This window comes from Prunus mume, linkage group LG2 (genome assembly GCF_029339155.1).
Source record: "Prunus mume cultivar Tortuosa linkage group LG2, ASM2933915v1, whole genome shotgun sequence".
Lineage (NCBI taxonomy): Eukaryota > Viridiplantae > Streptophyta > Magnoliopsida > Rosales > Rosaceae > Prunus > Prunus mume.
In genome coordinates, this window is record NC_142699.1 from 42,202,456 (window position 1) to 42,229,752 (window position 27,297).

The window sequence follows — 27,297 nt, forward strand, 5'->3', positions numbered from 1 at the left end:
AAGGCCAAAGCTCGGACTGTTGATATGCTCGTAGAGGTGCCGTCGACGTGATTGTGGTAGAAATAAAGTCAATCTGTTATTTAACTAACTACGAAAGCACTCATATACGTAGATGACTAATGTGTACATAAACAACTCACGAAAGAAAACTTTTAAAATAACTATCTCCACAATTTTTCCTTTTCTTGTCACAAAAATTACTATATTATGGTAAATTATAAATTAATACTTTAAGAGCGGTGGGGCTGAGTTGTGTTCATGGCCTAATTCCTTTGCTGAAATATTCGTAACTTCTCCCAAAATTAGACAAAAGACAAACAAAAAAAGCAACAAAAAAGAAATGTTGCTAGAGTATGAGGAAAAAGAATTGTTTTACACTCTCTTTTGGGCCATTTTAGTCTAAAAAATTTCTATATGTGATGGGAATAGATCATTGCAATTGTTGGTCTTCAACAAGAAATTCCTAGTAAGCGCAAGTCATCTACTAGCATTGACTATGTCCTTGTTCTTTATACACACCGCTTGTCGTTCCTACCGATTGAAGTGTTCAGATCACGACGACGTAAGTTGTTTGCTACCAGCCATGTCACAAGAAGTCCAATGAACCATATCATTTTTCAGAAGGAGAAGTCATAACAAGGTTTCCATATGTGAACATGCGAAAGGATCATTGTCAAAACCTGCCTAGCCTGAACGACCAGAGAACTAGTTTCAAAGCGGGGGATAAGGGATCTTATGGCTCGATGTCCCTTTATGTCGGGAGGGTTGCATTGCGTCTACGCAACTGACCCTTTCGGGCGTACAAATGAACATCGGTGCGAACTGCACCAAGAAACTTGAATGTGAGAGCACTTCCCTATTGTCCCAAAAATGGTGTGCGCGGGTGGCGTCATCATCTTCAAATATGTCAAAATAACTCTCGACAATGAATATCTTGATGCTCACATGGATGAAGAACGTAGCGCGAAACGTGATACTTGGTGTTAAGTGCAGAATTCCATGAACCATCGAGTCTTTGAAAGCAAGTTGCGCCCAAAGCCATTAAGCCAAGGGCACGTCTTCCTAGACATCACACGCCATTACCCTCTACCACTCCCTCGAGGTTGTAGGATGGCCTCATGTGCACTCCGCCAAGCACTTGTCATAAATACCAAGTCCTCGGCAACATATGACAGGACAATCGGTGGTTGTGAAACCTTGGTTGCCTGTCGTGTGCAGTCGTCGCACATCGAAGGCTCGAAGAAATCCTTGGCTCTGACTAAGCTTTCAACGTAACCCAGTCAGGGGGGTTACCCGCTGAATTTAAGCATATCAATAAGCAGAGGAAAAGAAACTTACAAGGATTCCTTACAAATGGCGTGCGAATTAGGCATAGTCTAGCTTTAGAATTGAGCTCACATGGCATCCAAATTGTAGTCTAGAGAAGAGTCCTCAGCGGTGAACCATATCCAAGTCCATTGGAATGTGGCGCCGGAGAGGGTAAGAGCTCTGTTGTACCCGGACCCTGTCACATCACGAGGCACTGTCGTTGAGTTGAGTTGTTTAGGAATGCAGCCCCAATTGAGCGATAAATTATGTCCAAGGCTAAATACGGGCGAGAAACCAATAGTAAACAAGTAATGTGAGGCAAAGAATAAAACGACTTTGAAAAGAGAGTCAAAAGTGCTTGAAATTGTTGAGAGGGAAGCATATGGGGGCTGGCGATGTGCCACAATCGGATATGAAACAGTCACAAGCCGGTCCCCCAATCGACTCAAGGTATTGACCGATGCGGACTGCGGCGGAGAAAAAGCTTGGACTGTTGATATGCTTGTAGAGACGCCGTCAATGTGATTGTGGCAGAAATAAAGTCAATCTGTTATTTAACTAACTACGAAAGCACTCATATGTGTAGATGACTAATGTGTACATAAACAACTCACGAAAGAAAAACTTTTAAAATAACTATCTCCACAATTTTTTCCTTTTCTTGTCACAAAAATTACTATATTATGATAAATTATAAATTAATACTTTAAGAGCGGTGGGGCTGAGTTGTGTTCATGGCCTAATTCCTTTCCTGAAATATTCGTAACTTCTCCCAAAATTAGACAAAAGACAAACAAAAAAAGCAACAAAAAAGAAATGTTGCTAGAAGTCTTGGATTTTTTTTTCTCCAGCATCGACCGTATGAGGAAAAAGAATTGTTTTACACTCTCTTTTGGGCCATTTTAGTCTAAAAAATTTCTACAATTGCATTGCATATAATCTAAAATATTATGAATTAATTTTGAAAAAAAAAAAGGACAAAAGGTCTAAGAGACAACCAACAATTAATCTAACATGCAGATAGCAGAAAGTTTGTAATATATGATAATGGTCCACTATAATCCATGACATATTGTTGCTTGTGTTGATTACAAAAGTAAGACAGATACCTGCTCTGGTAGTTGAAGTCAATGTCTAAAGAAGATTGCTTGCGGAGATTAGGAAGTCCATAAGAGCAAGCTATATATTCTACTGTTCTAAATTAGACTAGTTTAATATTGTTCTCAATTTGGTCCAAAGAACATCACGTGCGTTTATGGTGGTGGAAGAAAATTAGTTGTCATAGAAGAATTCAGATGCGTTGGAAAGAAATTTCTTAGAAGATGCAAAACAGCTCATGATGTTTGCTAGGGATAGAGACTGGATGTACTACGAAAACATTATAGTCATGTGTACTGTGTACCACACATAGGGGAAAACATAATCAATGAGGATATTGAAGCTGTTATGCTATTTACCTAAACACACCCTAAACATGTCGATATTCCGTGTAATTTAATTAACCATTTGCCAAACTGGTATGGGGGTTTTCTCGGAAGGTCACGATATTAGTATGTATCATCTAATTATAATTATAATTATATATATATATATATATAATCGATGATTCTGGATAAAACTGAAATGAGATGTCAACATGTCTCTGATCTAAACTATTTTTTTCCCAACACTAGCCACGGAGGGCATGAATTTTTGTTTTTTCCTTGGATTGGTACCTCAAAATAGGTGTCGGTGGATCGAATAGTTGCTGAAGAGTTTAAAAATATCATATTAGAAACTTAACAAAACAAAATATAATAATAAGTGAATGATTTTACTACTAATAGCACCGATATCAATATTTAATAGATTACACAAGCATATTAGTTAGTGATTACATTTTCAATATAGGTGACACTTAACAAATGAGAACGGTCTTTATTTTATTTTATTTAATCAATTGAGATAGGGAGAGGGGGGCTGCAGCCTGCAGGTACACTCACAATAATCATTAAAAGGAATCAGATAATTTGAATTTTATTTGACTGAAAAATGCTTTAACAAATAAATAATAATGACAAAATGTCCATTTCCCACCATTATTGTTTATATATTTGAATCGCCCTATCTGTATAGAAGAAGGTTTACCAGATCTAACCTAATAACAAAAATCATATGCACGTCCATTAATTTTGCGACTGGATACATTTTATTTTATTTTTGCTAAGGGAAGAGTTTTCTTTTTCTTTTTCTTTTTTCGTTACACTAATATTTTCAATATTAAATGAGCATGTGATTCTTTAATTAATGTCGTGACAAAGATGAACAATATATTAATCTGTTGTAATTATTAAAGTGATCATCAATTATACTTTTACGATGAAACAACATCAATCATTTGTGCATATAAAATATTTTTTATTTGTCTTTGTTTTGTCGGAGGGTAGGTTACTTAATTAACTTGACAATCAATCTCTATATGTGTAGAGATACTTGCTTAACCTTCTTGGTCTTCCATCTCTTGTAATTTTTTTTTTTTTTGGGTGCTATAGTTATGACACAACTTCTACGGCAACCAGCATCCCATCTAAAGATTGTGTTTATACCATAATCGATCGAGCATATTTAGCCTCAAATGGACTAGCACCAAGGCAGACACGCCTTCTCTACTGCCGAAAGAAGACACTCTTTCAAGGTGCCAAACACCTGCCAAAGCTCCCGATGCCGAAGCTCTCAACCTGTCGAACCTAATCTCCAAGACACATGTCACCACCATAGCGGCTTGCACAAAGTCCCACATCGAAACTTTGTGGGGAACAGTACTCAAGTAAAAAGGATAACTACTTTCTCACTTTTACTGTTACTCTGCCAAAATTACTACTCTTAACTAACTTAAGCATCGAAGAGCCTTCGGCCGGCACCACACCAGTATTCGAAGCTTAATGACTGCTTCTCCCACTTTGTCTTCTGTAGGTTCTTTCCTTGCTGAAAGGCCTCATATTTTCCCCTACTGAAGACTCATCATATTTCTCTAAGTTGGCCATCTCCGAAAAATAGCATCAATAGATTGTTTGATAGAATTTCTGACAAGGCCACGGGTGAGTTGATCTGCTCCACAGGACTCATTTTCCAAGCCTAACAAAGACAAAACTAGTCCGTATGAATCATAGATCATATATATAGCATACAGTGTCCGGATAAGCATCTTCCAACAAATAGAAAACCTTTGCAGTACTTTTACCTCCTTAGCCTTAGTGCTCATGATGATTATCTTTATAACACCGCAACTGTTTCCTCTTCGATAAAGAATTTTATTTATTTATTTATCAGGGTACAATTGTAAAAATCTGGTGCGGTAGTTTCTTTTCCGACTATCACGTAATTAATATGCTGTAAGGAGATGGAGGAACATAGCTTTGGTGAAGGGAAAGAAAAGGAGAGCACATGTAGCAAGCAATCTTTTTGTTTGATTGGATGTTTAGGTGAGAAAGTAAAAAAGGAAACCAATAACCTTTCTGTTTTGTTTTTTGAAACAGAAACCAATAATTTGGTGACATATTATTTTAGGTGGAATGAAAGGGGATGAACAAATATCACTTCGTAGTAAATCGTTTTCCTTCATTAAAAAAAAACCACTTTTTTTTTTTAAAAACACAAGCGATAATGAGGAATGAAGGATTCGAACTCAGATATAAAAATAACTACTATTAATTACTTGAATTAAAAACCCCTCGCATTATATTTATTTTGCTTCACAAGAGTACTATTATTTTACTAAAAAAACCAAAACACAAATCTATCAAATTAAATGAGCATCAAATCTGTCTTAGTAAGCACCCGACCTGTTACATTACACTGACATATCCACGGACCCAGTTCGAGCTGCAAAATTAATTAAAAATATTTCCACATGTAGGCATATAGGTGACATGCGATCGATATAATCCTTTATTATTCTTCTTCTCTTTTCCTTTTGCCCGCCCTGCCAATCAAAGGGTGGAGTTGACTTAATTAAGGGCTTAGGATCCATCCATGCAGATTGATCCATAAGATATCGATCGGGCTTAACCCCACTAAATTTTGTTCATTCAACATTCATGGATATTTGAAAATAATATCTTATATATATCTTGATCTTAAGATAATATTATGCATGCAGTGCAGGCCAAGCCATAAATTATGCTCATTCAACATTCATGGATATTTGAACATAATATCTTATATATATCTTGATCTTAAGAAAATTGAACTCATTCAGTAACATAACATCTTAATTACAAATTCTTGAATTCTCTAAAAATAAAAGCTAGGTGATAAATGGAGGAGAATGTAAATTAGAATTAGGAAAGGAGGAAGGCTCGTTATAAGAATATGGTAGTGTTAAGTTAATGAAATTAATACCAATGGGGTCTAGTCCAAGAAAGGGTCTTGACTTGCAGACTAGTGATTTTAGGTTCGAATTCCTATAACATCTTGATAGGGTGTGTAAGATATCTCCTCTCTCTCTTGTAGTTTATCGCTTGTATTAGAAGAAAAAAAATCATGAAGTTAATTGGTGGGAGGGGTAGATCCGATTTGATGTCCTCTTCTAAGGGTTCATTATATATTTTAAACATACAAGAGCTCACGATTGATAGACATAATTTGGCTTTATTCAAAGCTTCACTATTGTTCATGTGAGGCGTATGAAAGGGTTCGATTTGATCTTAATGATAAGACGCCAGCACTCAAATGTTAAACAGGATTAATTAAAATTTTAAACTATATATAATGACTTTTAGAAATGCAAACTTGATCGGATTAACGTTAAGAAAGGGGCAGGTCTCATCAGAAAATAGTTATATATTAATATTCCTCACACCGATGGCCCAACGAAATGAAAATTATTGTGATGGAGACCTATTATCAAATTTCAAAGTTTATCAGAAGATTCAACTTGGGAATTTTCTTAGAGTATTAATTATATATGCTGAGAAGTATGAACCTTCCTTGGAAAAGCCTATCTAACAAACTTTTTTTAGGAATGGTGTTACTGCCACTTCATTATGCTCACCCTAGTCCTCCTTTATTATATCTTTAATCTTGCATAAAATTTCAATTCACTTAAAAGACAACACCTAAAACCAAAAGAGATAAGCTTTGAACCTTTGCCATGGCCATAGCTTGGGCATGGTTAATTTGGCTACCATTTACACGTACACCAGAAGGTCAGTTGTTGTCAATCGTCTTAAATGACCACTCTTCCTTGTTGGTTGTTGGCAGCGACGGAGACATGTACGGGCCTGACATGGCTCTGGCCATTGCAAATTTTTTCACACACTTTGATATTGTTATGTTATATGCATGCAACTCATGAATTTTACTCTCTTTTCTTGCTTGTTGTGGTTATTATACTATTTTTTGGTCCTTTTGTCATTCTTAGTGTTTTAACATCTAAGTTTTATTATGTACTTTAAACATTATAATATTTTCTATTAGAACTTTAAGTTTTTCCCTCGCCTCCCCAAACTATAAATTTTAGCTCCGCCCTTGGTTATTGGGATGCTAGCCAGGTAAAGTATCAGCCTGTCACGATGACAGTTATCGCCAGTTTTAAAAATGAAAAAAAAAGGTGTTGAAATGTTTAAGGGTGGATGAATTGAGAAAAATCTTTTGTTTTATGTAGTTTTTTTTTTTACTCAAGGTTTAAAAAAAATACTTATCCCCAAACTATAAATTTTAGCTCCGCCCTTGGTTATTGAGATGCTAGTCCGGTAAAGTACTAGACGGTCATAATGACGGTTATCGCCAATAATATTTAAAACGAAATAGAAAAAAGTATGTTGAAATGTTTACGGGTGTATGAATTGTGAAAAATCTTTTTGTTTTATATAATTTTTTTTTACTCAAGGTTAAAAAAAAATACTTATCCCCATACTCAAGTCTCCCCTTCTTCTTTTGTCCTCCATTATTCCAAAAGAAGGATAGTTTTACAAGAGCCTGACCTTTTTTGCAATCCTCCAAATGTATCTTATTCATTATCCGTTTGGGTTGGTCAAAATCTTGTGGGGATCTATAATAATAAACTACATGAAAAGTGTTTAGCTTCGAAAAATAGTTAATTAAGAGGAAAATAGGGGCATCAAGCTTCGAAACGAATATTGGCTACGTATTTCTGCTTGCGTGTTCATGAACTACAGTGTGAAGGCGTCTTAAGAAGCAGCACGTGCTTTTTCATGTTTGGACAGATCACCCATGAAATCAAATATTTAAATATTATTATTTCTTTCAATTTATGAACAAGAAGGAAAAAAATATATGAACAGAGGATATAATTAAAATTTCTTAAATTGTTTTTGTTTGATTGGAATAAATTATAAATTAAGGTTGCTTCAACCACAATCCACCAAATTAATTAATTTCAGTTTAATTTGGTGGCCCTTTTCAATTCGACAAGCAACAACACAACAGTACTTGGTAGAGAGAGAGAGAGAGAGGACCACAATTTGTAGGGTTTGGAGTTTCACTTAACGTTAAGTTGCTGGTTCAAATCCGTTAGGTTGGATTTGTTTTAAAGTACTTCTCTTTTTTATTGAAAATGACGATAATATATAAAAATACACACATTATACGGATGTTAAGACTCGAACCCAAAACATTTTTCTAAGAAAGTAATTACTCAGAACTCAGGACCTTCTCTTTTTTATTTTTATCTAAAGAAAATTCGACATAAAACAAAAACTTATTAAATTATCGTTAACAATTTGCTAATTACAAAAATAATCAACGAAAAGGACTTGAAGTTTTGTTTTTTTTTTTTTCTTGACTATTATATTGCAATTGGCCAAGTGTCGTTATTGTGCCAGGTGTAGTTTTTTATTGGATAAAGATTCTAAAGGCAATAGAAGCTTTTGAAATTGAAGCGGCAGATTATGGTAATTGGATTATCAAGAAAAACTTTCTTGATTGCTACATGTGCTCCTTCGTCAATTTGTAAATTAAAAATAGAAACTTGTTAAGCATGTTAATGCCTGTAGTGTTACTATTTCCTTCTACTATAATGAAAGTTCTATGCGTTTTTCATAAAGAAATTGTTTATGTTGTTGGACCGTCAGCTGTGAATATAAACTACTAACTACATAGATTTTTGTTTAGGTGAATAGTAATTTTGGGACAACAAACATACTAAATACTTAGAATTAGAGGCGGAGCTAAAAAACAATTTTTGGATGTGCCGAAAGTGTGAATAACTTAATTTTTGGGTTTTGCAAATTGTTTCATAAACGAATCACATATTGGTTGGAGGGGCCTCGACCATTCTAGGCCTACATGTGTCACCTCCAGTGTTTAGAATTAAACAAATATATATCAAGTATATGCTAAGAGAATACTACCTTATACAAATAGATACATAGTTATATGTTTATGGGTCCACTCATGAATTAGAAAAAAACCTACAAACTTTTTACACATTTTTAACCATCAAATGAATCGTCGTTGCAACGGTTGAAGATACAATTGTATAACAATACAGTTGTGTTAATTCCATAACTAACAGAGCTAGCTGTGAATTTAAATCATCTAGTATAGTAATAGTATAACCAACTATGAAGCACATGAAACCATTAGTATATGTTGGTTTCTGCCAATAATATACAATCTGTGCCTCCATACCTAAACTGATTTGGGAAACAAGAGCAGGTGGATGCATGATGTAGTCCTTTAAAGATCTTGGCATAATTAGCTACTCAAAATTGGTAACTCTTTCTTTATATTTACCTCTCATTTACTCTATGATTTCAACATCATAACCAGTTGGTCCGTTTGGTAGGGGCTCTCCTTTTTCCTTGTGGTCTTAATATTCCATTTCCAAACAATCACAATGAGAGCAATCAAAAGAAGGGTTGCTATTTTATTTATTAATTTCCTTTGCCTCAACAACTCACACCAATCTTCAACATTTGTTCTATTTAGACTTTTTTAGAGTTGTTTCATCACGCACGGCATTTAATAGTCAAAAAGAGTGAAGGGACAGGTTTTAAACTTTTGCAAAATTTTCTTGATGCTCATAGTAACACTCAATTTATAACCCTAATTGTAGTTTTTAACCACAGGTATTTATAGTTATAGTGAACTGATTGGGGGCAATGTACCAACAAAAGTGACATAGTACTAGTTCTTCATTTTATATCATGCAAAAGACGTGGAATATTCTAGTTATAGTAAATTAATTCGGGGCAATTGCTCTAAATCACTATACGAGTGAGTCTTTTATGCTGATTCAAAGACTTTGCTTATTTTATGTTTTATCTTTTGAAATATACTTGAAAAGCTTGACTTGTAAGCAAAAAATAAAAATAAAATTGTTGGATTTTAGTATGTTTCTTCTACCATGTGCACTTGGGTATGTTTCTAACCACTATTTTTAATTACCCACCGCCCCCCAAAAAATGATCCACTGTGGTCATAGACCATATAGTTATGGTGGAATTTGATGGATGTTTGGATATTAAATTGTTTAATTCCCATTTTGCCTGTGATTTGATCTCTAACCTATAGTCCATTATTGGATGATATAGGTATTACAGAAAGGTAAAGTCAGCCAAACCCCTAGTGGCCATTTGGGAAAAAAGAAAAAGAAAAAGAAAAAGAAAAAGAGAAAGGAAAATTTTCAAGAAATCCTATGTGTTCATCAAAGAAAAGTCCTTTATGGGTGGTCCAGTAAAACATAGCTAGGTCATTTTCATGCCAGTAGGGGGCATCTATTTTCATGTTCGAAGGAAGCATGAATTATTATTTCTTGCACGAAAAAATTCATCTAAAAATCACAATAATTCTCTTTGTATGCATAGCCTTTTTTTTTTTCTTTTTTTCTTTTACACTCTTGTTTGTAGCTTATTTCACCTACAAAAGCTGCAAAGCCCACTCGATTGAAATTCACATGCTGTTGCCTGTTGGCATAATTGTAAAAAATGAAATGCATTTTTTTATATACAAGCAATCTAATCTAAATTAAATTCCGAGAACGGGAATTCGAATTTGAGTACAGAATCATATGCATTTTAAAATAATAATAAAAATTACCAAATTCTCAAGTCTTCTTACCTAAGGGGGGGCTGCCATGAACTTGCAATATTCTTTTTGTTTTGCTTTTGTTCTTTGCTTTTAACTTGCCACCAACTTGGTTAGGTTCTTCATTATTGGCCTTTTTGATTTACTTTAGCTTTTGATCTCTTTTGCTCAGACAAGTTCATAATTAATTAGAGTAATATATATATAAAAAGAACAAAGAATTTGAAAAAAAAAGAGAAAAACTGACATGCATGCATGTGATATGGAAGCTTCACATGGCATTTACTGGCAACAATTGGATGGCTCAAATCAGATCTCACCTTTCCTGATTTTAAAAACTTTCAGAAAGGTTGACTAAAATACCAAATACATTGATGATTTAGTGAGGATTTGATCCAACGGCTGCAATAGGTGCCACTCAGGACCAGTCTCACGTCATCAATTCATCATTGATCGGGTTTCAAACCTAGTGTCCACATAAACTTCGCTTTCTTCTTCCTATTTTTTTCTCCTTCTTTTGTTTTTTTTGGTTTCAAAATTCATAGACAAGAGAAGGAGCCCAAGAGGTGGAATTATTAAAAAGTGACATGACTGTATTAATATTTTAGCATTATCAACCAAAATTGATTAAACAAAATCGAACAACTGGAATTAAATAGGTAAGGCCAGCTAGAGGGTCGACCCCATTGGATGTATTAATCTAAGAGAGTCCATTAGAACTAGTCCTTTTTGACAGCTCTCTCTCAACGACTCACTGTCACTATAAAACTCACCATATCATGCATGTACCAAATCATCACCTCCCCCAAAAAAGCCAGAAAAGCCATCCAAGGCTCCTCTAGCCTTGAGCAAATTCTCTCTCTTCATCCCCAATTTTCCAGAGAAAATTTGTGAAATTTTGAGACGTTGAGCCGAGCTGCCGAGTAGCTCTCTAGCAAAACCCATGACGACAATGGGTGGCGGCTCCTCTTGGGGCCGTCTTTGGCCTCAAATGGCAGTGGCATTAGCAGCTATACTAGTTGTGGTTTCAAGCAATGTGGGTTCAGTAGAAGCAAATGCTTATCCCTACTCTTCACCCCCACCACCACCATATGTTTATAGCTCACCACCACCTCCTGTTCACTCTCCACCACCGCCATACGTCTACATGTCTCCACCACCACCGTCACAGTCACCACCGCCGCCTTATTTGTACAAGTCACCACCGCCACCATCACCATCCCCACCACCGACTTATGAGTACAAGTCACCCCCACCGCCTTCTCCTTCACCACCACCACCTTATGTGTACAAGTCTCCACCTCCTCCACCAAAAGAACTACCTCCGTACCACTACAAGTCTCCGCCACCACCTTCTCCTTCACCGCCTCCACCTTACCACTATACATCTCCTCCACCTCCTTCACCCTCACCACCACCACCATACTACTACAAGTCCCCACCACCACCAGAACACTCCAAACCCCCACCATACTACTACAAATCCCCACCACCTCCTTCTCCTTCACCTCCTCCACCATACTACTACAAATCCCCACCACCACCATCACCTAAACCACCAACCCCATACTACTACAAATCCCCACCACCACCATCACCTAAGCCAACCCCATACTACTACAAATCCCCACCACCACCATCACCTAAGCCACCCCCATACTACTACAAATCTCACCACCACCATCACCTAAGCCACCCCATACTACTACAAATCCCCACCACCACCATCACCTAAGCCACCCCCATACTACTACAAATCCCCACCACCACCATCACCTAAGCCACCCCCATACTACTACAAATCTCCACCACCACCATCACCTAAGCCACCAACCCCATACTACTACAAATCCCCACCACCACCATCACCTAAACCACCAACTCCATACTACTACAAGTCTCCGCCACCGCCTTCTCCATCTCCACCACCGCCTTACTACTACAAATCTCCACCACCACCCAAGGCTCTTCCACCTCCATACTACTACACTTCTCCTCCACCACCTACTCCTTACCATCCCTACCCACATCACCACCCATTCGTGACGAAGGTTGTCGGAAAGGTCTACTGCTACAGATGCTACGACTGGGGTTATCCGGTGAAGTCCCACGACAAGAAGCACCTCAAAGGTACATATTTCTTTAAAATTAATTTTCTCCGCATATTTTGTAATTATTATTAGCTTTAGTGTCTAGCTAGAACTGTGCTTGTTTGTTTTATCAATCTTGGTCCTTTTTCCTCATTTGAAAGAAAGAGATGTTTTTCAAATCAGCTACCTGGTCCCAACGTGTAATGATTAAATTCACATGGTTGGTGCTTTAGTTTTGCGTTGCATATGCATTAAGAGATATAAAAATTAATTTACATTATTTTTGCTTATAGTTTTCAAACTAATCTTGCGTTTTTTTATTAATTAAATATATAGCAATAAGAACAACTTGGAGTTTTCGTTATCCAACAGATGAGTCCTCCAAGGTCCACATGGTCCTTTTCAAGTAGGGATTTGGTATTGAAATCCAGCACATTCATACAATAAAACAAAATCATTGGTTAATTAACTTCTCCATTAGGATATAGTTTTTTGGTTTGTCTTAAAGCGACTGTCCTTGTAAAGAGAAAGTTCCAATAAATAGCAACATGATTGGTTGATTAATTATTATTTTATTATGGACCACAGGTGCTGTTGTTGAGGTCACTTGCTGGGCTGGCAAGAAGGAAACCAAGGCATATGGCAAAACTAAGATCAATGGCAAATTCAGTATCGCCGTCCCTGACTTTGATTATGGCAAATATGGAGCTAAGGCTTGCAAGGCCAAGCTCCACGCAGCACCCAAGGGCTCACCATGCAACATCCCAACTAAGCTACACTGGGGCAACAAGGGTGCCAAACTCAAAGTGAAGTCCAAGACTGACGATGAAGTTGTGCTCTCGGCTAAGCCATTTGCTTATGCACCAAAGACTCCTTACAAGGAGTGTGAAAAGAGCAAGCCACATTATCCTCCTCCTTATGTTTACAAGTCACCGCCTCCGCCTACGCCTACTTATGTGTACAAGTCACCGCCTCCACCGCCACCCAAGTACTACTACAAGTCGCCGCCACCACCCGCTTACTACTACAAGTCACCACCGCCTCCGGCATATGTTTACAAGTCACCACCACCACCATCACCTAAGCCACCCCCATACTACTACAAGTCTCCTCCTCCACCATCACCTAAGCCACCAACTCCATACTACTACAAGTCCCCACCACCACCATCACCTAAACCCCCAACCCCATACTACTATAAATCACCACCACCCCCATCACCTAAACCACCAACTCCATACTACTACAAGTCTCCTCCTCCACCATCACCTAAGCCAGAACCCCCATACTACTACAAGTCTCCTCCTCCGCCATCACCTAAGCCACAACCTCCATACTACTACAAGTCTCCTCCACCACCATCCCCTAAGCCACAACCTCCATACTATTACAAGAGTCCTCCTCCACCATCACCCAAACCACCCACTCCATATTACTACAAGTCTCCTCCACCACCATCTCCCAAACCACCCACTCCATACTACTACAAGTCTCCCCCACCACCTTCACCTAAGCCACAACCTCCATACTACTACAAGTCTCCTCCACCACCATCACCCAAACCACCAACTCCATACTACTACAAGTCTCCTCCTCCACCATCACCTAAGCCAGAACCCCCATACTACTACAAGTCTCCTCCTCCGCCATCACCTAAGCCACAACCCCCATACTACTACAAGTCTCCTCCACCTCCACCATCACCTAAGCCAGAACCCCCATACTACTACAAGTCTCCTCCTCCGCCATCACCTAAGCCACAACCTCCATACTACTACAAGTCTCCTCCACCACCATCACCGAAGCCACAACCTCCATACTATTACAAGAGTCCTCCACCACCATCACCCAAACCACCCACTCCATACTACTACAAGTCTCCTCCTCCACCATCTCCTAAACCACCCACTCCATACTACTACAAGTCTCCCCCACCACCATCACCTAAGCCAGAACCCCCATACTACTACAAGTCTCCTCCTCCACCATCCCCAAACCACCCACTCCATACTATTACAAGTCTCCCCCACCACCATCACCTAAACCAGAACCCCATACTATTACAAGTCTCCTCCACCACCTTCACCCAAACCACAACCTCCATACTTGTACAAGTCTCCCCACCACCATCACCTAAGCCAGAACCCCCATACTACTACAAGTCTCCTCCTCCACCATCCCCCAAACCACCCACTCCATACTATTACAAGTCTCCCCCACCACCATCACCTAAACCAGAACCCCCATACTATTACAAGTCTCCTCCACCACCTTCACCTAAACCACAACCTCCATACTTGTACAAGTCTCCCCCACCACCATCTCCCTCTCCTCCACCACCATACTACTACAAGTCCCCACCACCACCATCACCTTCTCCTCCACCTCCATACTACTACAAGTCTCCTCCCCACCATCACCCAAACCACCAACCCCATACTATTACCAGTCTCCTCCACCACCTTCACCTTCTCCCCCACCTCCATATTATTACAAGTCACCTCCACCACCTTCACCCAAACCACAACCTCCATACTTGTACAAGTCTCCCCCACCACCATCTCCCTCTCCTCCACCACCATACTACTACAAGTCCCCACCACCACCATCACCTTCTCCTCCACCTCCATACTACTACAAGTCTCCTCCCCCACCATCACCCAAACCACCAACCCCATACTATTACCAATCTCCTCCACCACCTTCACCTTCTCCCCCACCTCCATATTACTACAAGTCACCTCCACCACCTTCACCCAAACCACAACCTCCATACTTGTACAAGTCTCCCCACCACCATCTCCCTCTCCTCCTCCTACCTACATCTACAAGTCCCCCACCCCCACACACTCTCCTCCTCCCCCTACCACTACAACTCTCCCCACCACCATACAAATACATCTCTCCACCACCCCCGACATACTCTCCTCCCCCTACCACTACACCTCTCCCCACCACCATCACCATCTCCTCCACCACCATACAAATACATCTCCCCACCACCCCCAACACACTCTCCTCCGCCATACAAATACAACTCCCCACCACCACCATCTCCCGCTCCTCCTCCCCCTTACATCTACGAGTCCCCTCCACCTCCTGTGAAGTCACCACCACCGCCGGTTTACATTTATGCATCTCCCCCACCTCCAATTCACTATTAAGCATAGACCGTTCATGTAAGTGAAAACCTTCATTGTCTCTTGCTATCATTTACATTTGCAATTATCATCAAACCATTTTAGTTTTGGGTTATTAATTTCCAATTGCAATTGCAGGTTTTAATTTAAACAGTGGAATAAAGGAAGGCTCCCAAAGTGGGAAATTGAGGCATCAAGCTTCCAATCCAAGTCCATTCAATAAGGGTCTGGCAGAAACTTCAATGATCTACAACATCTGCAATTCAGACCAGTGTGTTTCTACTTTGTTGGTGGCCATCTTGCACATGATTTTACTATATTCTTCAAGTTGGGAACCAAGCAAGATTAAATGGGAAGGTGGGCAATATTGGAGGGTTGAATTTATCAGCAGGGTCTTGGAATTAGCTTGGTTGTCACAGTTTCATTTTTCAGTATTCCCACTTGGGGTCTCTTAATTTGTGATTGTATAGTGAGTGCTTTGGCCGTTTAATTGTTTGATTGGCTTCTATTTATTGCGTGGAGAATATCATGTTTCTTGGCCCTTCCTGTGCTCTAGGCACTGATGAGTAATTTAGCAATAAAGAAAGACATTCACGTTCAATTTGTTGCTCTTGCCTCGAGTAATTGTTATTATCATACACTAACCTTCAAAAATTAACCTAACAATCATCCTGAGGTTCTATTTTCCATTTTCCTCGTCAAAAACAAAAGAAAAACACAAACCTAACCTCCTAATTGAGAAAAAAAAAAAAAAAAAGACACGTTACACATAACATTTGCTGATCAATCACCATGAACACACTTCTGCAGTGGCAAAAAACAGAGGATCTAAAGTTCTAAAACCAGAAGATTTGCAGAGCCAAAGAAGAAGACATAGTGGCTTGTCAGCCTTTTTGCTTAGTGCCTCATGCTTCTTGTCGTCTCTGCTAACGGGAATTTGACTCCAAATATATGACATGATGAGAATGGTACGTATATTATTGGGTACCAGGCAGGCAGCCTGCCATGTTAGAAAGTGGCTGCAGATCAATGAACCTTAAGAGAGTCAGTGGGATTGTGGGATCCACACGACCTGTCGTCTACTTCGAAGCAGCCTTGCAAACTACCATATTCCAAAATCCAGTCACTTGGCCTGACGGGATTAATAAAAGATTAAGTATATATTAAGCTGAAAATATATAACAAATAAAATAAAAACAAGACAAAAACAAAACAAGTATTATTGAGAATATTGTTGGAGCCCCATCATGAAATGTTGTTATGTAGTTTGATTACAGAACCAAAATAAATGTTATCTAGTTTTGATTACTATTTATTTATTCATTATAATTGGTGAGTGAGAGAAAATCCAGTAAAGATATAGAAATAAAAACAAGTATTAATTTTTACAAAATCATATTACAGAAGAGGAGAATTCGAACTCGGAAATAAAAGCACGGATACACTATTCTACGAATTGGTACAACTCACCTTTACTTAATATTTAAAGCATTTGATAAGCACTAAGTAAGAAGGATATAAATAAATACAAATATAGAAAATACAATGGAACCTGTGTAAGCTTCTTCTTCTACAGGAGCAGGTGAATTAAAATGAATAGTTACAGCTGGAAAGTCCTGATCACCACCTGACAAGCCCATAAGTCAAATGTTTGGGTTGGCCCACGTTGAGATTTATCTGATTGTCTTTGGTTTGCTTTTCCCTCGTCTCGCAATGGCAAATGGCTTACGTACTTATGGTTGGTGTTGAAAGTTACGACTCAGGCAGCTTTGCTCAACTTTTGCATCTTTCATGGGTCAAAATGTGCCTCTGAATGTTCTGGTCCATTTTCATGGTGTGCTGATATAATCCAACCTCACAGGCTACTTACTTTGTCTCTTATGACGAACATCATGCCACTATTATTATTCTTCTGGCCTAATTGGATACAAAAGCTGTTGAATAGAGATTCAGACCAAAAAAAAGAGATTGAGATATGGAGAACAACACAATTTGAATAGTTTCCTTAAAGTGGCCCCACTCAATTGAGTTTAGTAACGAACTCTTGGCTAATCACTTTTAGTTTCAACAAAATATTGAGTATTTTGAGTATTTTGAGGAGCCTTATCTAAGACAACTTTCTCAATTTCTATGTTTATTCTTGCAAAAAACTTTAATTGCTCCGGTTAGATAAGTCAATGGATTAATTGCTAGATACCGAATGCCCTTTATTGTGGTTGTAAGTCTCAACTGATTGTCTATCACTTGTTGCTTTGATTGCTTGTCTACCTATTTTTTAATATGAAGAGATGGATTTTTTTAGATACTTTACTTTTGCATAGCAAGATGATGTGGTGAATTAGATCATGTGCTAGAAGGCATTGAACTAGATGATGACTCATCATTCTTTTTCTTAAAAAGGACAACAAATTCTTTGGTGTATTGGGGTTTCAATTGTGATCCGATATAATAAAAGAAAACTTATAAATAATATGTAGAATGACCTTTAATTAAACATACTAACAACAAAATCAAACATCTCAGCACATATGAGAAATTAAATCATAAGTAATAGCAAAAGAGTAAAAAATGAAGTATTAAAAATAAGAGACAAAGAAAAAGTTCTGACTTGTGTAAGTGCTCCTCCTGGTTCTCTCCTTTATGTAGCAATCTCGAGTGTGAGAACTGTAAACAAATAAAAAAATTTGTTATCAACGACAGCAGTCTCGAGTGTGAACCTTTTATGTTGCCTAGTTAGCTCTCCTCTCCTCTCCTCTCCTCTCCTCCAATGATGGCGAGCACACAAGGAAGAAGAGGACAAATTCGTAGGGAGAATCATATGTGGTGGATCATGGCTGGCTAGAGTATAAGAAGGGTTTTCTTGTTCTATTTTTGGTAGGGGTGTACAAGATCTAATCCAATACGCTCAAACCGATCGATCCAATCCAATCCAATTTTAATCGGTTTCGATGATTGGGTGGATTGGATTGGATTCGTAATTTTCAAAACCGACATAATTGGATCAGATGATAGATTTGTTTATGAGAATCCAATCCAATCCAATCCAATCTAATTAGGTTTATACTTAGTTTGCTCTTATAGGTATTTGTACTTGAAAATGTTATGAATATTTTAAGTTATTTAATGGAGTTATGTTTAATGTATTCTATAATCAAAATAATTTTTTCTAGTATTTCATTGTTATTTTACATTTACGTCTATTAATATGTTTGATTAGATTAAACTAAGGATTAATGTTTAATATTTCATTATTATTATTTTCCATTATCAAAACCAATCATCCAGTCTAATCCAATCCAATATCAATTGGATCAGATTGGATTTAAACATCTAATATGATTGGATCGGATTGAAAAAATTACAATCTAATCTATATTAGACTGGATATGAATTGACTAAATTATATTAGTTTTGAACTGATGTATGTACACCCTTACTTTTTGGGCTGGTTAGATTATATAGGCTGCTGGGCCTTTTTTATTTTTTTGGGAAAACTTTGGGCCAGGCAGCAGCCCGTCCTGCCTCCATGTACCCCCCCACTTGGGAAATTGTGTGATTATTATAGAGGAGAAGAAAGAGTAGGAAACTGTTTAAAACTAGTTTTTGACATATACTTCATGTTAGCAATATGAAGTACATATAGAGAGCAAGATGGGTTGCCTTTGGTATCCATTCAATTTGTCTGAAAGTGTTGAACGCCACTTACTCAAATGACAACCAAAAAATTATGTTTGTTGCAAGTTCAATGAATTTAATCAAGGTAGTACGCTTTATTGCAAGCACGTTCATAACTCAATAATAAGAACACCATTGATCTTAGGTTCGAACTCCAATGTTACTTGCCTCTCGTCCTTTTTCCAAACTTAATTTTGACAACAACAAAAATCACGGTAGTACTATTAAAAGTTTAACCAATTGGCCAAAAGACATATTGGTTTGTCTACCATTTCAACCAAAAGGCATATTGGTTGTTCAAAGACTTAACCAAAGTCATTTGCTGTAAACAAGGGTTAATCATTTTATTAGTTTCTGAAATTAGACCTGATTAGCATTTGAGACTCTCAATTTCCAAAATCGTTCCCGTGGTCCTTCAACTTCAGTTTTTTTAGGACAAATGATCCTGCCGTTGTAGGGGCTTTTTCATTTTGGCAGCTACAAATGGAGTGGGTTGCCGTAAGGGGCAAATGTCTGAAATTACCCCTATGTATGAGTTCAAGAATCAGATCCCAAGAATGCTTCAAAAGGATAGTGAAACCTTAGGAAGCAACCTGGTTATCTTCACCAACAAAAACAACAGCCGCTTACAGATAGATTCTTAACTTGACATGAGAAGTTTGTGGCATGGAAGCAAAGTAGTCATGAGTTTAGCACTAAAGAGAGAGAGAGAGAGAGAAGAGAGAGAGAGAGAGAGAGAGAGAGAGAGAGAGCTATGAGTTCCTATGAGAAATAAGGGTTTCAAAGTAGAGGAGAAGGAATTTTAAGAGGGTTCGTTGAAGAGAGAGAGGTAAGGGAAGAACAATAGGTGTGTTGAGTATTTTCCGGCAGCTTGACGAAAGCTTTGTCAAGCTCTGGAATGACTTATCAAAAGATAAAATGGGAAGAGATGGAGGAATAGGGCTCGAAATTGCAAGGTTTCAGGGATGAGAAATGATGCTTGCTCCCTGGATGTGTTTTTGTTTGATGGATAAGAGATGGCCCTTTTCATAGCCGCTGGAAGCTCCTCATTTCTCTCAAATTTTGCAAAGTCTCCCATTTTATTTCTCTTCTCTCCCATTGACTCATCCCATTTTATGAAATCTTCCTCTGTCCAAACACACAAAGTCAAGATATTTGGGAGCTCTAAGGCTTTCCCGCAGCTGCTTCAGTAATGAACTCCCATTTTCGGCTACCTCCTCACCTTCTTTCCTTCCCTCTTCCATGGCAAGAGCTGGTGGGAAAAAGAAATAGGTAAGGGTGTTGGTTTGAAGGGTGCCTCTTCTCCTAACAACATGTGCGCGCAAATACTCCCTGATTCTTTGAGTGTTCTACCTTGATGTTTGTTTTGCCCATGTGCTAGAGCCTCCCAACAGCTTACATACATGGACATTTTTGGATTTTATCGTGGCCCTTCTAGCTAAATGCTGGAGGTTGCAGATATTTTCCTTAGTTGCTTGGACCTTTCTAAGGTGATGGGTTAACCTATTAAGGGAATGTGCTAATTTCCTAGAGTATTGGACTATTTTTCCTAAAGTATTGTGCTATTTTTCCTAGAGTATCAGGCTTTTATCTCTCCTTTATGCTTATGCACATATTTGGGCTCAAGAACTGGGCTTAAGTTTTGGGGCTCCCAATCAGCCTAAAACTTTCATTTCTCGGCTCATCAATGGATCTCATGAAAGCTCGTTACCATCCATACCACAACCCACTCAGCAAGCCCCAGACATTTGAGTGGCTTGGGCCCATTTAAGCTTGTAGTATGGCTAAGTGTAAAAATAATAATTTTTCGTGTAGCACATGTCGACTGGTGTGCTTGAATTTTATCTTATTTGAAAAGGGACATAATGCTTGACGGGATAATTAGCATGGGCTTGTAGAGCCAGTGCTTTTTATAGGCTCATTTCAATTCTTAGCATGATGGATTGCATATTTATTTGGCATGGCACGTGGTTGTGGCTCGTGTAAGCGTGCATGACGAATTTCGCATGCTCCAAACCGGGTCTTTTCTTAATAAAGTGTCGCATTGGGCTGAGAATTTATTTGGACCAAACCCTGGATTTTTGGGCCTTAATAGTCTTCAATTTTGTTAACTTTTTGTTAAATGCAGGGGCAAACTAATATTTTTGTATTAAATTGATTAAAATATGAATAAAAAATTAAAAAACTGAAAAATTAAAATTAAACTCTCTCTATCCCTCTCTATCCCGATTTCTACTCCCCCCAAACTTTTTTTTTTTTGGTTTTTTTATTTGATTTTCTTTTATTGTTATTTTAAAGATATGATTTTTTATTCATTTTTTTGTTTTAATATAAAAATACCATTTTACCCCTGCATTTAACAAAAAGTTAACAAAATTGACGGCATGACCATTTGTTCTAACGAAAGTGAAGTTAAAGGACTAAGGGAAAGATTTTGGAAATTTGGGGACTTAAATACAAATCGGGTTTAAGTTTAGGGACTAATAAAATGATTATATAATCTGGTATATATATATATTATTTATTATTGAAATCTTACTATTAGGAAGGAGTAAGGTGGCATTTAGCAGCGCTTAATTTTTTTTTAAAAGCAGCTTTAATAAAAAAATTTCATAGGTTGGGTGTTTGGTAAACATCAAGAATCCTGCTTTTTTTAAAAATCGCGGTCAATGATCGCTATTTTTTCGAAGCAGTCTCTACCTAGCTTTTAAAAGCTGCTTCAAAAAACATTTAACCGGTTGTTTTAATGAACTTTTAACTTTCCCACAATACCCTCACTTATTTTACAAATTGACAGTCCTTTGCCCCTTTTTTCTTCTCCATTCTGCGAACTCCATTTCCTTCATTTCCTTCTCTACTCTCTGACGCTGTTGGAACTCTCATTGTGGACATCAAAAAATTAATTGCTAAAAAGGTTGCCCACTCATTAGTAACTTAGGGGGGTGTATTCAATTAAGATTTTAAAAGAGTTTAAAAGTTTGGGTGTTTTCAATTCAGATTTCAATTGATATTAAAAAAATACATTGAAATCTAGATGTATTCAATTATGACTTTTTAAGGGTCAAACAAAATTTAGGTGTATTCAAAAAGTAATTTATTTTGAAGGAATTAATAAATTGCCTGATTTCGTTAGAAAATAAAGTGGTAAGTATAAATACAAAAGGCCTTGACAAATCTTACGTGAACCCTAGAAATTTTGAACTTGCTCTACGCTTTCCAAGTCCTTGAACGTGTGTGCTTGTCAAGTGGAGGTAAAAAATCTCTTCTCTTTTTCTACGCTCTAGTGCTTGAATAATTGCTGTTGCTATACATCATCATATATCCAAGCAATGGTTGTTACTTGTATTCGATGCACATCATGTATGAATAGTTGAATAGTTACTGTTGCTGTCATATATCCAAGCAATTGCTGTTTCTACTTCTCCTTCTTTTTTTTATTTTTTTGGTTGCTGTTTTTTTTTCTTGAATAGTTTTTTGGTTGCTGTTTTTTTTCTGTACTTTTTCTACATCATCCTTTTTTGTTGTTGCTGTTCATCAAATGTCGATAGCCTTCTTCATCTACAATCATCCTTCTTTTTTTTTGTTCTGCGTTTCCCTTCTTTATCGCTGTTCTATATATATATATATATATTTAGGTCCATGCCAAAACAAAAAGGAAAAAAATTATCTTCATATAGATATTTTTTCTTATGAACTAATTAAAGATTGCATATATTATCTAGTAACATTATTAATGGAGATGGAAGAAGTAGATGAAGTACTATGGAATGAAAAAATCGAGGAAGAAAAAGAAGAAGAGGAAATGGACGATGATGAATTAGAGAAACATGATTATGAAACCATTAAGATCAAGTGCTCAATGCTTTAATGGCTCTCATACATGATGGTCATATTGAACGTTTGTTAGCTCGACGCCCAATTTCTACAATTGGGTACAATTACATAAAAAAAGAAAAAAGAAAAAATATATATTTTAGAACTCTAATCAACTCTTTTAAAATCTACGATAAAACTCTAACAAACAGCATCAAAATCAATCTAGGAATTTAATCAAACTCAATGTGGAGTTGATAGAAATCAATTGAACTACATTGAACTCAACAAACTTTATAACTCTATTTAACTCTTTTAAAATCTTAATTGAATACACCCCCCTTAATTACAATTATGATTTTTCGGTGTTCTACTTCTCAAACTTTCTGCATCTAGGTTTTTTCTACTTCTCAAACTTTCTGCATCTAGGGTTGTCTCTGTCAAATTCGATCATTCTCTGTAATGCCTCAATGTAATTTAAGGCATTGATAGGGTGTAGATTTCGTCCATGTTCTGATTGGGCGTGGTCAATCCTATGCTCCATTCTGTATGACCTGGGCAGAACTTCCTCCCTGTGTTCTTCCTGTTCTTCAAGATCTGGATGATTCCTCCAGTTTGACCCCAGTCTATTCCTGTCATTGTTGGCAAAGGGGTTGATTCCCCCTCTGCCTCTTCTGCCTATTGCCTGTGGAGGGAATGGATTGGAATCCATCCTTCTGGGTTTGTAGGGCAACATAGCTGGTGCTTCAGGCAGAAATGCCAAGGGTTGATCACGAGGGGCCACATGTTGTGGAATAGGTGGAGATTCTAGCTGATTCTAGGGAACACAGTGCAGGGCCTTACAGTGGGATGGAACCTCATGCTCCGGACGGGAGGGGCTCCTCCCCTCTGTCCAGCTTGGATCTCTCCATGCCCCGGTATTCCGGCTATTTGTGCAACAAGAGGGTTCTCCTGATATGGCCATGCCAATCCTAGTGGAGGACCGTAAGGGAGGTTTAGTTGTTGGACTACAACATCTGGGTTTGGAATCCTGGCCATAGCAGCCTCTCGGTCCTTCTTGAACTGCCTGTTGACTTTCCATTGTATCATGGTTGTCATGTTGTTCAGAGTGTCCTGACTCTTTTGTGTTGTGGCCTCCTATTGGAACACAGTTTCCTGTATTTGATTCAACCTCTTGGAGCCGGACACAGGAACGTCTGCTCCCGATCGCTGTGGGCTAATTGTCTAGCATCACTTTCTTCTAACTCCGGCCCTTCTCGGAGAGCTGCTTGATCTATTTCCATTGCACAACGTGGGTTTTGGCTAGAACTTCTAATATTCATATAATTTAGAAGATTTTTCTAGGAGTATGTATATTGAGAAGTCCCATTGGGCATGCCAAATTGTTCACTCGTTTTGTGCTTGCTCCTGTGATGGAAGGGCAAAATTCCCCATTGCCTTGAAAACCATTGAGTGGTCGACAAGTCAACTTTCTATATTGTGCGAGCGTGCCACTGCTAGCAATAGATAACTTGTGCCCCAAGTTACTGATTTCTAAACAAGCGATTGTGAATTTGGGTGAGAAATATCTCCCAAGTAAGTTCTTTTCCAGCCTAAGACTGGTGAGGACTTCATAATTTTCACTGATACAATGTTGGTAGTTCCGCCATAATAAATAGTAAGAAAATGAAGCTGTTTTCACAGAACTAACTTTACAAAACTACAGTAAAAAAATCAACTCTAGAAAGACAGAAAGAAATTTGGACTTTCATTTATGCACAGATGAAGCTTCGATCCGGCCGGACTGGTATGCATGTCTTTGGTGGATTGTTCCCAACTTCAATGCTAAGCTTGGTGTAAATCAATACCAAAGTTTGAGTGTGGCGAGCTTTAATCTATTTCAAGCCACTGGGAGGCTTTTGAATGGGCAGTGCGGCCTCTTGATCTGAAAAGGGCATAAGTGGCTGGACTTGAGGATTACTGAGTTGGAACTGTACTATGGTACCTATCCTCGTTGGTCAGGACTCTCCATAAATTTGTTGAGGTTTTCATATTTGTAAAAACTCAAACTCTGCCTTTTTTGGCTTTTGATTAACCAAATTTGTAACGAGAAAAATCTCGTTTTAAATGACTTATTTCTCTTAAGTTTGAACTGGCAGTTCTGATTTATAGCTGGCCTCTTCTGTGGCTTGTATGAGCTTTTGGTTGCTTCAATTTGTTTGAAGGTTCTCAGAGATCAAGTGATCATTTTGAGTTTTGTCTTTGGTTGATTTTTGGTTGTTTGATTTGATTGTCCTGTGTTCTATTCACCCTCTCTTATATTTATAAGAAATGTTTTCGGCATAGGGTTTCTAATTCTTTTAATAATGGGCGGCAAAAATTCTCAAAAGATCTTTCATTTTTAAATGCAAAGGAAAAAGGGTTCTATTAATTCTGGCAAATAAGCCCTCAATAGTTAGTTCCCAAGGCAATCACTTCTCTGTTTTCTTGAAGAAAAACCTAACCTTTCTTCCAATTTTAACTGCTCATTGTAAGAGTTTAGAACTGTGATGGTTAGTTTTGATTGTCTATTTGAACAACTCCTTGCTCCCCACTTATCTCTTTGAGATTGTAGTTTGTTTATCTCTTGAAAAGATCACCTGCTCTGATGCAGAATTGTATACAAAAGGATTATGATCTGTTAGCCCCAGAGTTTCAGAGAAGTGTTTCTACTAACGATCTGCTTTCATTTAATTCCCAATCAACTCTCTTGTGATAGTTGAAATTGTTGACTTTTCTAAGTCAGGTAGTCACGTGGGTTTTGAGAATAGGCTTTCCAAAAATATATGCTCACCTTGCACTCTGGGTTTTGAGATCAATGGTGAGCCAGAAGTTGGTCCCAATCCAATTTTTCTTTTAATTTTTTATTAATCTGCTTCAGTGGTTGATTGCCTTTTAATCTTGACGTGTTTACAACTCTGCCATTTTTGTAAAAGACATGGGCCTTCTGATTTGTTTTTGGGCTTTCTCTATTTTTTTGAATCAAAGCCCATCCTCTGTCTTTTCTGTTTTGTGGGCCTTTGTGAGAAGTGGTTGGCGTGTGGACCTCTTTTTTTGACCCAAACAATGCCCCTTAAGTCGAATCATTTTAAAATGGTTTGGACTTAATGATTGGCCGATCAATGATGCGCGCCATTTCCTCTGTTGCACTAGCGTACTTTCTGCCTATTCAATTTAGGCTTCGTGGGGAAATGGGTTCTAACGGCTAATTAAATCTGAACAAAACTTCTTCCTTCCTACTCTCCCACGATCTTCTTGTTTAGTTTATAAAAATTTTGCCCAACTTCATTATTGTTCATCAAAACCTAGCTCTGCCCCAACTTCTATTTCTTTCGAAAACCTTTTGTTCCTTTGGTTCTGTTCCTTGAAATCCCCCTATGTTCGTCCAATTCTGAGAGAGAGAGAAAGAAAATGTCTTCTCTAAACACTCGTGCTAAGGGCTCCTCTTCTTCTAGATCTCCTGCTTATCTTTCTGGAGATAGGGTTGATGATCATGCAATTGAGGTTTGTAGTAAACTTCACCCATATGCTTGGAAGAATTTGGATGAAAACATCCTTCATCTGTTTGAAAACACCCTTGTTCTGGGTCCACACTAGTTTGGCTCGGTGCCGGAAGAAATGGACAATTTGTTCAAGGAAGATGTTGAGGCTCCTTTGTGCTTCCAAAGTTCTACTGCTCTGTCTTTTCATACCTGGGTCAGTAAGAACTTGAGTCGTTCCTATCCCTCGGGTGAAGTGAGGAACAGCACAGCGAGGTGGTTTGATTGGATCGATAGACTTCTTCCAAGGCATGAAGCTTATTGGAAGAGGGCTGGAATTCACGACGCAATCCTTTTGTCTAAGAATTCTGTTAACAATGGCGAGAACTCGCTAGCCGCAGCTTTGTGCTTCGAATTCCAGCAACACCTTCGATTTCTGTATGGGTCCCATGACTCCGACTTTGGCCTGGATCTGGCTCAAATATTTGGGTTCAGGCCCATGGGAGGCCTCTTTGTTAGTGACTACCATAGAGGAAGAATCGAGAGAGATTGGCCAAACCTTTCATCATTCATGCCGCCAAGATTAATCGTAATTGTTCATTTTCCAATTTTTTAAAGAAGTTTAATCTGAAAATGATAAGGATCAGAACACATGTTGTTTCTTCTATCTGGTTGAACAGGTTCGTTTTCCCCAACCACTCCTATGTAGTTCTGTTGAAATATAAGCACTTGGTAGAAGCCTTG

General features: G+C 38.1%; 1 long non-coding RNA gene and 2 pseudogenes across 2 annotated transcripts; 2 read left to right on the plus strand and 1 right to left on the minus strand.

Annotated features, from left to right (window-relative positions):
• The first annotated feature begins 914 nt into the window (after positions 1–914).
• LOC148920416 (5.8S ribosomal RNA) lies at positions 915–1,072 on the plus strand (annotated as a pseudogene).
• A 10,050-nt stretch (positions 1,073–11,122) lies between these two features.
• LOC103322508 (uncharacterized) lies at positions 11,123–15,595 on the plus strand (annotated as a pseudogene). The gene is made up of 2 exons (XR_016124000.1): positions 11,123–12,468; positions 13,017–15,595. The product of XR_016124000.1 is annotated as an uncharacterized LOC103322508 (transcript).
• A 734-nt stretch (positions 15,596–16,329) lies between these two features.
• Positions 16,330–18,263, minus strand: LOC103322505 (uncharacterized). Its single transcript, XR_513469.3, has 3 exons — positions 18,177–18,263; positions 17,121–17,502; positions 16,330–16,700 (listed from the first exon to the last, which is right to left on the minus strand). It is a non-coding gene; the product is annotated as an uncharacterized LOC103322505 (long non-coding RNA).
• Between the last annotated feature and the right edge of the window lie 9,034 nt (positions 18,264–27,297).